This window comes from Manis javanica, chromosome 1 (genome assembly GCF_040802235.1).
Source record: "Manis javanica isolate MJ-LG chromosome 1, MJ_LKY, whole genome shotgun sequence".
NCBI lineage: Eukaryota > Metazoa > Chordata > Mammalia > Pholidota > Manidae > Manis > Manis javanica.
In genome coordinates, this window is record NC_133156.1 from 15,729,023 (window position 1) to 15,740,155 (window position 11,133).

The window sequence follows — 11,133 nt, forward strand, 5'->3', positions numbered from 1 at the left end:
GAATCGACTAAAATCAAAGGTCATGTCCTTGACACCCCATCATAGGAGACTCCAATATTAAGAAACTAAACCCTTATTAGAAAACAATAGGGACCTGCATTATCAGCAGGAAAGCTATTATGGTTATTTTCATATTTGAAAAATAGAGTAACATGGGTAAGACAGTAAGTAAAGACAATGTGGCAGTTAACCACCTCATTATTCCTATTAACAAATGAAAACTTATATATTTTATTAGAAGGAAATTATAAACAAACTTTAAGGAGTCTTATCACGAATGGATAAATTGGGTGTGTCCACACCACAGAATACTACTCAGCCAGGAAAGGAAATAACTACTGATACACAAGACAGCCTCAAAGGACATCCAAATCATTATGCAAAATGAAAAAAGTTAGACCAAAAAGAATGCATACTCTATGACTCCACTTACATAAAGCTGTGCAAATGGCCAATTAATCTAGATTCAGGCAGAAAGTAGATTCAGGAGTGGCCTGGAAAATGGCACGAGGAAAAAGGAGGGGCAGAGAGATTACAAAGGAGCTCGAGGAAGCTTTTGAAGATGACAGGTTATGCCCGTTATCTTGACTGGGGTGAGGGTTTCATGAGTGTAGATATATGTCAAAATTTATCGGATTGTACATTCAAAGCAGATACAGTTTACTGTATGCTAATTATCTCTCAAGCTGTTAAAAAGAAAAAATAAGATAAAAGTACACTCAATTTATGTGGTGATTTTAAAAAATAGATGCCGAATAACCTTTGGGAATTGATTGACTAAAATCACAGGGCAGCGAAGATTAAAGCATGCATTGGTCTGGTTGGGCTGCCATAACTAAGCGCCACAAACTAGGTGACTTAAACAACTGAAATGTATTGGCTTACAGTTCTGGAGGCCAGAAGTCCAAGATCAAGGTGCCAACTGAGTTGCTTTCTGCTGAGGCCTCCCTCCTTGGCTTGCAGACTGCACCTTCTCCCTGTATCCTTCCACGGCCTGCCCTCTGTACATGGGCAGGTCTGTGTCTCAATGTCCCTTTCTTAGGAGGACATGAGTCACATGAGATTAGGGCCCACCCAAAAGGCCTCATTTTAACCTAACACCTCTTTAAAGGCCCTGTCTCCAAATACAGTCATATGCTGAGGTCCTGGGAGGCTAGGATGTCAACATATGAACTGGGGGCTGGGGAGCCAGGCACAGTTCAGCCCATAACGAAACCATCTTTTCCATTTACATCACTTACCAGACATAGCCTAATTTCTTTTGGCTATGCTAGTTATGCGAATTGCATGATTAATAGAAGAGAGATTTTCTTGAATTAGCAATTCTAGTAAACTGCCAAAAACTAAGCCCCTAAAAATCCCACACACAGACAAGAGAGAAATAGGCAGAAGGAAATGTGATCTTTTGGGAGGTGGTGGAGGAAGGGAGAGGGTTGGAGAACTAAGGAAGGCCTGTAAATCATAATATGCAACAGGAATGAGAAAAGAGACATGGCCAGAGTAGCCTATTCCTTGTGCTCAGGTCCTGTCTTGCCATCAGCCTGCTTGGGGGACCCCAGTGAGGCTTTTGCCTAGTCTGATCTGAGGCCTACCAGTCCCTGTTCACTGAAAAGATACACACTCCCCAAAGGAAAATCATGACTTTGCAACTTAAATAAATAACCAGCTTCTAGGCAGAGCTCCTTCCTTGCTGTGGGGCCAAGCTAGCAGCTGCTGTCTCTGTGAGCCCCCCTTTCTGCTGATGCCAAGGGCAGGAAATTCAAGCCAGAGTTAGGCAGGTGGGGAGATGGGGTGTGGCATGAAGTAGGACATTATCTGATAGACAAGCACCTGCTGAGGGAGGCCCCAGTGTGGGCTTTGTAAAGCCCCAAGGCCGTAGTTCCCACACTGAATTGTGTTTTGCTTCAATAATCTCATAAAGCTCACTTTAGAATTCGCACGTGACTCCCAATTCCAAATCATTCTTACCCTGCCTGGGATGACAACTTTCTCTTTGGGGTAAGAGCTTGGACTTGTATGTGGAGTTGGGGAGGCTGGGAAAGGAGCATATATCTTAATTAGACTTGGGTGAACCCTTTGTGAACCAATGACCTGGTGAGAGATAAACATTATCCTTTGGGCTGTTAGATATGTGCCCTACCTTGCACTGCACTCAAAAGAACCAGTCATTTTTCCAAAGGTTTCTTTAAAAGCAAAGGTATATTACTTTCACTGGGTTACATGTTTGGCTATCTTCCCTTCCCTAAAGCTCTGATGTGGAATTAGGAGGATGGGGGACGCAGTTGTGCGGCCACTTTGAAGTCATTTTGCCCTCTTGAGGTCTCTCCTCCTTCACAAGGAACTGCTGCTAGTTCTTTGATTTCTATCTAAACCCTCACAGAGTAAATTAAGAGGCAGAAAGACCTACCTGGTATTTGAGCTGGACTCAAGATAAATGGACAACTAGAGGATTATGATTATTAAAGATTATTTCATTAATAATTATTATGATGACCATTTCTTGCCTATCTCCTATGTGCCAAGCACTCTTCCAGACTATAGTACATATAATTTAATTCTCACCATATTAAGTAGATAATAATAGTCACCATTTTACAGTAAGAAAATGAGGTTCAGGAAAATTCGTTGCCCAAGAACACACAAATCTTAAGCAGCAAACCTGAATTCAGACCTAGATTTGTCTACTTTCAAGTCTCCATACCTCTCCATGACCTCTCACTCTCCTGAAAGAAGACCCTAAATATATTTTGAACTGCATTTGAGTGCTGTTATTTAATGAGTCATCTTTGTGTGGTTATTTAGATTGTAAGCCCCTGAACATGAAAGGATTGGGTCTTATTCTGGTCTTTGCTTAGCAGAATACAGAAATTTCTATGTTAAAATTGTTACTTGAATACAGCACAGAGAAGACAAGTAGTGATTCTAGGCTGATGGACAGCGACTACAATGGGGGGGGGGACTTGAAAATATGGGTGAATGTAGTAAACACAATGTTGCTCATGTGAAACCTTTGTAAGATTGTATATCAATGATACCTTAATAAAAATATATGAAAATAAATAAATAAGTGCTACTTGAAGGGCTGTGTCTGACTTAAGAGTACTGTACCAAGGTCAAGCTCCTGGTTTTGACAACATTCTATTGTCATGTAAGATTTTATTGCTGGGGGAAGCTGAGGGTGACCTGGAAGACTCTGTGCTATTTTTGCAACTTTTGATGAGTCCTAAACTGGTTCAAAATAAAAGTATTTTTTAATGTTATTTGATGATATAACAAAGGGCACTAGGATGATGTAGAACCAAAAGAATTAAGCAAATTGGGTCCCAAATTCTAAAGTTTCTCTTCGGTAACTATTTGTGTGGCTTTGTACACATCACTTGTTCAACTGAGGCCTGGCAAAGTGGAGACAGTATCCAAGTCCAGTTCAGCACTAAGAGTTATGATTTATGTTGTGTCCAAAAAACGCATTCTAGACTTCCACTTTAGGATTCAAGAGTGAATATATATACTTTTAACTTACACCCTTCCAAAACACACTAAAACTACAGCAAAGAGACTTTTTAAAGACATACCCCACAAGGACAGGCAGGACAGGAGAACAGACACAGCAGCAAAATTGTAGAAGCTAGGAAGCAGAGGAATAAGTGGTAAGGACTTAGTGGGCCTGAATTGGTTGTAGATGAAGCTAAAGATGAACTTATTTCACACTACAGAATCTTCAGAAAGCTCAAGAACCAATAACACCAGGTACCTCTGGAGATGTAGGTATGAAGAGGGTGACTACAATAAGGATTGGATAAAAGCCCCAGAGACACAGGTTTCTAAATTTCTTCCCCCACTTGATGTTACTGGGAGGCTGCTTTCTTCCCATCCCACCACAGTCTAGAGATTCCACTCTCTTAAGAGTACAAAACAGAATATCTGTAAATTGGGAAGTTGAAAGTACTGTGTCAAAACCAAGAAGATTAAATAACTGTATAGACAATGAATGCTCAGTGTGAAGACCTCCAGCCCTCTTTCCCCAAAGGACTGGCAGCCACATGTTAAACTTCTAGGTAGGAAACTAAAATTCTCTGAAGAATCTGACCAGCCAAGAAAGACAAACCAAAGGTATTGGAGTTAGGGACTGCTCAACAGAGTCTGCCCAGCCAGCTCACCCTACAGCAATGCTCACAGTCAACCCCTGCCTTGAGCTCAGAACTTACAGTTCCTTTTTTGGTTCTCAACTCTATCATGAAGATAGCTACAAAACAAACAAAAGAAAAAAGCAGGCTGGAATTTATGCAGGGAGATGTAAACTTTCCCCAGAATAGTTAATATCCTCAGAGACATGAGAAAAGATCTATGCAAAAAGAACAAACACCGTAAAAAAAAAAAAGAAAAGAAAAGAAAGAAAGAAACATATAGAGAACAACAACAGCAAAAAAGAGTTCTTTAGGCATTAAAAACATGAGAGGACAGATGACAAATTTAATAGAGGCTGTATAATAAAGTTGATGCTAAGTATCCCAAAAACTAAAGCAAAAAGACAAAGAGAAAGAAAATGAAAGAGAAAAGAAAAGTAGAAGATGAGTCTAGAAAGTTAGAAATGTAAATAATAAAGGAAGTCTCAGAAAGAAAAAAAAGAGAAATAGAGGGGAAATCATCAATAAAAGTATTCAAGAAGTTTTTCTGGAATAGAAGGACATGAGATTCCAAAGTGAAAGGGTCCACCAAGTACCCAACAAAATGGATAAAAATAAACCAAGGAAAATCACTGGGCAATTTCTAACAGCTGGGAACCAAAAACAGATATTATGGAGTCTATGAAGGTAAAATTACAAAGATCAGGAAACACACTGACTTCAGACTTTTAAAAGCAAAAAGACAATGGACAGAGAGTCCGGTTCTGGGTAAGATGGCAAAAGCACCTTCCACCTGGACTCTCCCTTGGATCGTCCTTACACACCCTGGACAAAATGATATAGCAGTGGTCTAAGGAATCTGAAAAGTAGAAAGTGAGAACGTAAGAGCAGCAGGCAGACTGAGGAAAAAGACCAGGTTCCAAAGTACATGTATTTCCTAGTTCTGCCTGCTGAGAAGGCCTGGAAGCAATGACATCCCAATAACTGTGAGCACACCTCCTACCCAGATAGTGGTCTCTAAATACCATGATCCATGAAAGGGAACCAGGGTCTTCTGAGAAGTGGTCGTTCAGCTGGGAAAGGGAAAATGCAAGATGAGCCTGCAGTATCTTGTGGTGCCAGAAGGTAGGAAAGTGCTCAAAAAAGGATGGAGGCACAGATTGGAAAGGACAAGAGGAGCAACCTGAAAGAGCTCCCAATGGCCAAAACTGAACAATTTGAGGTGAAACATAAATGACAATATAATCAGGTTAGAGCCCAGATATACCCATGAGTCCATACTAATACAAACACATAATTGAATAAATAAACAAATGGGGGAGAAAAGGCAGTTCTTCCTTACAGAAGAATTGCAATTAACAGACGTCAAAGAAATAAGGAAAACACAAAACTGCCACCAGAACCTCACAGTGATCATGGCCATGGGCAAGATCACCAATAGATGCTATAAAAATTGGGCAAAAATGTGAAGAGAAACAGGATATTTGCATAATCTAATATTATCTCCCCCCAAGATATTAACTAAAAAAGGAAAAACAGTAACTTTACAGCAGAGAAACCCAGGCCTTTAATCAAATGATCAAAATAAACACCACTAGTAGTAAGAATTCTCCACATCATAAATCCCTTGATAGGATAGCTGAGAAGGACACAGCACCTGTGCAGTATCCTTGCTAAAAAGTCATGGGAAAACAGGCAAACCCAAATGGAGGGACATTCTATAAAATAACTGGTATTTTTCAATAATGACAAAACCATTAAGGACAAGGAAAGACTGAGAACCATCACAGGTTGGAAGAGACTAAGGAGAAATAACTAAATGCAATGTGGCAGCCTGGAAAAGGGGAATTATTGGAAAAACTGATGAAGTCCAAAAACCTGTGGTTTAGTTAACAATATTGTTGTAAAGTTCATTTCTGAATTTTGCTAATTGTACAATATAAGATGGAAACATTAGGGGGAGCTGGGTGAGGGATATATGAGAATCCCTGTACAATTTTCATTTTCTACTAAGTCTAAAATTACTGCAAAATTAAAGGGTTGAAGTACATACTATGTTCAAATGTCATCTTAATCCTAAACTGACCAGTCACAGCCAACATCTAAAGTTTATTCAGTAATGATGCCGATTAACAAATGTAAATCGCTCCAGTGCTCAAACCTAAAGCTCCGAGTGCCTGGGCCAGCTGCCTGGCTGATTCTCCTGGCTTATGTACTACATCAGCCAATCGGTTTGGCTGGAATTCCAAGGCCTTGGACTTTGCTGAACTAGAAAAAAGGAAGAGGAAAGGGAAGTGAATGGCCACCAGGATGGAACCTGCTTTCCTGAGCTCTTCCAAGCTGCTTTCAGCCCCAGCTCTGCAGAGCGCAAACCGCTAAGGAAGCCACTCTTTTATCGTGTCCAAAAGATTACAGAATGATACAGCCTAAGCTGGAACTCTACCATCTGCTTATGCCCTTGGAATTTTAAAAACAACCCCCATGTTTACAAAATTGAGCTTACATGTCACATTTGTGAGGAAATAACTAAGTAGCTGCCAGGCAGTTACAAGACTGCTCATGTTCAGAAGCTCCACACAGAAGCAGGTTAAGTCCTGAAAGGCTGTTCTTAAGCACACTGTTTGTCATCCCAGTTGCCTAGGAGGAGTTTACCTTCGCAGCTGATTTACCCCAAACAGGAGTCGTTTAAAATCCAGATATGCTCCTCTTAGCTGGTGTACGTTCTTTCAGGCATATTTTCCCCTAAACAAATCCATTTTTTTTCTGCATCGAGAACACACAGAGAGAGACGATGCCAACAAACACTGGCAGAATCTCCTTTGCTTCATATCCACCGCCCCACTGCACTTTGAAGTCAGGCAAATTCAAAGGGGGCCTTGTACAGAGGAAATATCCATGGCTTGGGGCGAACATTTCGTCACTCCCGCCTCTGAGGCTTCCAACGAACCCCTGGCATGCTCCTGAAGGAGCTGGCGGACCCCTTGTGGAGGCGAGCCTCTAAGCCATGGCACTTCCCATCCTTCCGTCTTTGTCTACGGCTCGTCCTACCTTGTGCTGTTTATTTTTTGACCAGAGCGGCCAGGCAGTTTTTCTGCATTACACAATCACCCTTTGTCCTTTAGAACCTTTCCTAATATTGAATGACTCAGTCCATACACAAGAGCAACGTTCACTATTTTTTTCAGTTTTCCCTTTTTAAATAAAATTATCTCTTGTTTGTAATTGAATATATTAGTAAACTCTTTCCTGAACATGATGGGGTTAAAAAGCTCTGCAAAACACCTCAGGCTCAGTATGAGCAGAACTGGCAGGCCATTGACCAAGGGGTTGTGACAAAGCACCCACACCCCCACGGGTCATGGTGAAGGGAGAGCTTCAGCTTTGTTGATTAACCATGAAGTTCTCGAGCAGAGGGCATCTGTACTTCCCATAAAGAGCAAGAAGATTTCTAAAGTTGATGCTTGGTGCACGGTTTTCCAAATCACCCAAGCAGGCAGTGACACAATTATCTGGGCAGCAATCTACTCATCTACACAACGACCAAAAAAGGAATCAAAGATTATTCTAGAAATTCTTTAAATAGGATAGATTGGTTAAGCACTTACATGTGTCAGGCACATGCCTTATCTCGCTGAATTCTTAAAACAACTCTCTGATGTAGAGGTATCATTGCTGTATTTACAAATAAGGAAACCAAGACACAGAGAGGTTAAGCAACTTGGCCAAAGTCCCACAGCTAATAAAAGCAAAACTGGGATTCAAAGCGGGGTCTGACTACAGAACCCTTACACACCAAGCTTAAAAAATCGCATGTTAGCTCTGTGGAGAATGGAGTATGTGTCTGTACTCAAAAGTTTAACCTTTTCCTCACAATTCTCTAATCCAAGAGGGCTGGCACTGTGCGCCCTGTATCTACTGTGGAACACTCCCGCTGTGCGTCAAAAAGCCACTCTGTCTCCTGACCCCACACCTTAAGAGTCAACATAACTAGAAGCTGATGGTGGCTGTCTGTTGAGAGGGGTCACACAGTGTGTCTCAACCAAGGGCAATTTTCCCCCCCAGGGACATTTGGCAATGTTTCAAGGTATTTTCACAATTTGGGAAGGAGGGCGGGAGTAGCCCTGGGTAGCAGCCAGGGTCTCTGCTCCACATCCTGCCGCTCCCCGAGCCCCCGGTCTGCAGCCAGGTAACTCTGTCTGACGGGTTAGCGCCTCGGCCAGGGAGAAGTCAACCGCCTGCCCTCAGACTTTAATCATCTGGCCATTTAGTGCATTTATGGAATCTCTGAACTCACAGCCTCCTTTCCCCCATAAACTGTATGTGGACAAACCCTTCCAAATTCAATACCATCCTGACAATCCTTGCAAGCGATTCAACACTATCACACTACTGTGCAGCAGCATAAAGGTTTTAGGGGCAATCAACCGGGTGACATAGGAGAGTGAAGTGTGGCATTGATGAGGTTAAAGGGGCCATGGCAGGTAAAGCCCAAAAGCAATTTACCGTCAGAGGGGGAAGAGGGGAACTTTAAAGCTGGTCAAGGAATCCTGCTGGCTCCACTCCCTAATTATTTTAGCAGGCAATGAGATCATGCTCTGCAGGAACAGACGCAGAGAAAGGGGAGCTATAACTAGACACCACTGCAAATAAATTCCACTCCACTTTAGCAACTAGAACAAAACGTGTTGCGTTCACTTCACAAAAAGTTTAAGGTCAGAGGTCTGCCACCTAGGAGCAGCCCGGGGAGTCAGACAGACCTGGTTTTGAGGTCCAACTTTGAATCACTCACGCCATGTGACTGTAAGCAGGACGCAATCTCTCTGACACCCCCCCCCCCTCTTGCTCTGCAGAGCAGGACTAACTGTAACAGTCGTTTCCCAGGGTCGTCCGGAGAAGTTCAGAGTGTGACCTATGGAACAGAGCACTGGGCAGTGCTGGGCACAAATGCATACAGAATAAATGCACGCTCGGCCCTCCTCCGCCGCCCCTCCCTTTACTTGCACGTGTAGAGGAGATTGTTTTCCGTGAAAGCCTGGCTGGGTGAAGGAAATGTTAGAGAGGCTGAGTCAGAGCCCAACAGAGGCTTTTTATTAAATGGAATTTACCCTGATAAATCATTCCATATGAGATGTCCAGATAAGCAAACTTGCCTCACACAAGTGTCTTTGATTCCAGGACCCAGAAAACAACTGCTTGAGATGCACTTACTATGCACCCAGGGTGACCAGAAGCAGATTTACCATAAAGCTAACGAATTGAACCCCAGGCTGCTCGCTTCACAGCCACAAGTGGAGGCCCAGGCAGTAGCCCCAGGAACACATTCACAGCCATTTGCTTTTGTGAATTTGGCAGTGGTAAGATTCTATGACCTTTTTTGCTTAAGATCACTGCCTCTTTTTTACTCTGATTTCTCTTTGGCCACATTTTCCCTCCTTTTGGGTGACTTTGAAGAGCCATGGGCATTTTTAGGATCTGGTTAAGAGGAATCTGACTTACGGATACCTTTACTTTGGGTTAAGATATATTTATAAATTTACAAACTATATTTATAGTTGAGTTACCGCCGGCTGTTGTGGAATAGGAAAGCGTTCCAGGGGCAGGCCGCTTTGGGAGGTCAGCTATAGAACTCCAAGCCCGACGGTGCCACCTACCCCCGGGGCAGAGATGCAAAGGCCCCAATCCAGAGCTCATATCATAATAAGAGTATGTTCTGCAGGGTCTGGTACCAGAGGTACTGTGGGCCGGGGGAGGAGAAACAAGACATGAAAAGAGCCAGAACAGACCAGGCAGAAGCTAGCGTGGGGAAAATTTTTCCAATCATCAAACTTGTTCCATTGTAGGCACTTACACTGATACCTGGCCAAGATCAAAGTTCTTGCCTTCCAAGAATAGGAGACCATCCAAGATCATGCTCCCCAAAATGCAGAATAAAAAGGATGTTAGAGGTATGTTAAGCAAATAATACCAATATGTATTTTTTTCTGAATTCTGTGATACTTAGTACCTAATTTTGTATATATAATTTTTTATTTTCTGCAAAAGGGCCTCCCAGATTTTATAAGCTTCAGGCCCCTACAACACCTTGGGTGCATCCCTTTAGGTCACCTACTTCTGTCTTTTTGAAGGGGGCCGAGGCAAGATGAGAAGAGAAACAACTCATCTCCCAAACTGGCTACATTTCCTGAAGTAGGTGGGTTCAGTGATACAGTGAACCCGGAACACTGGGAATTCTTTGTGTATTTGCTGTTGCTTAAAAGAGTTAAATAAAATAAAAATATAAGGTTCTAGACTATACAGGTGGATTTTCTTGTAAGACTGAGTCCATACTGCAGGAATATTTTAGGAAAGTACTTTTCGTATAATGTGAAATAAAACACACCTGAGTTTTTGTGTGTGTGTGTGTGTGTGTTTTTTAATGTTTCTGCTAAGGTCTTTTCATGTACTCTTATCTATCCCTTCCCTCCAGCAAGGATTCTAAACTCTTTATTCCCTCCCACTATTGCAACTTCTACACTAAAGCAAACCCAGCTTGATAATCAGTTTTTCAAAGCACAAAGTAACACTGTACAAGCGTGAAAAAGTGAAAGAACTTCTTTCTAAATTCAAGCGATTAACAAGGAAACATTCAGGTAGGCAGAGTCCCTGCAGTTTCTGTTCTTACCCCAGGAAACTTCAAGGAGCCGCATGCTGGAACTGGTTTTCATAATGAAAACTCCAGACGTGCCCACAAACTCACCGTGCCTTTGGCCCCCGCCTCACCCCTACCCCAAACTGCATCGACCCAGAAGCATGAACTTCTAAGGAAGGGAACATAAGGCTTTCCTCTGATTTCACAAATCTGTCCTCCATCCCCCACGCGCCAGGGCGGCCTGCCCCTCCTTCCGCGCACAGCCGCGCAGCCAGGTTGGGGAAAGAGCGTCAAGTCGTGAGACCAGAACAAAACCAGGGAGAATATGTCGGCTCTTCCCCTTGCCTGGGAAAGTACTTAGCAAGACTGACGCCCCACCCA

General features: G+C 42.6%; 1 protein-coding gene and 1 long non-coding RNA gene across 9 annotated transcripts in view; one reads left to right on the forward strand and one right to left on the reverse strand.

Moving 5' to 3' along the window:
- Positions 1-11,133, reverse strand: part of LOC140847725 (uncharacterized) — a 113,437-nt gene that overhangs the window by 63,336 nt on the left and 38,968 nt on the right. The window contains exon 1 of one of the 8 annotated variants that reach the window (XR_012127833.1): positions 10,786-11,118. The exons of the other annotated variants lie outside the window; for them this stretch is intronic. The gene's annotated coding sequence lies outside the window, so the exon portion shown is untranslated. Of the gene's footprint in view, positions 1-10,785; positions 11,119-11,133 lie in introns of those variants that run through there. 8 annotated transcript variants of the gene reach the window in all.
- On the forward strand, positions 9,199-10,416 carry LOC140847733 (uncharacterized). Its single transcript, XR_012127841.1, has 3 exons — positions 9,199-9,478; positions 9,965-10,069; positions 10,250-10,416. It is a non-coding gene; the product is annotated as an uncharacterized lncRNA (long non-coding RNA).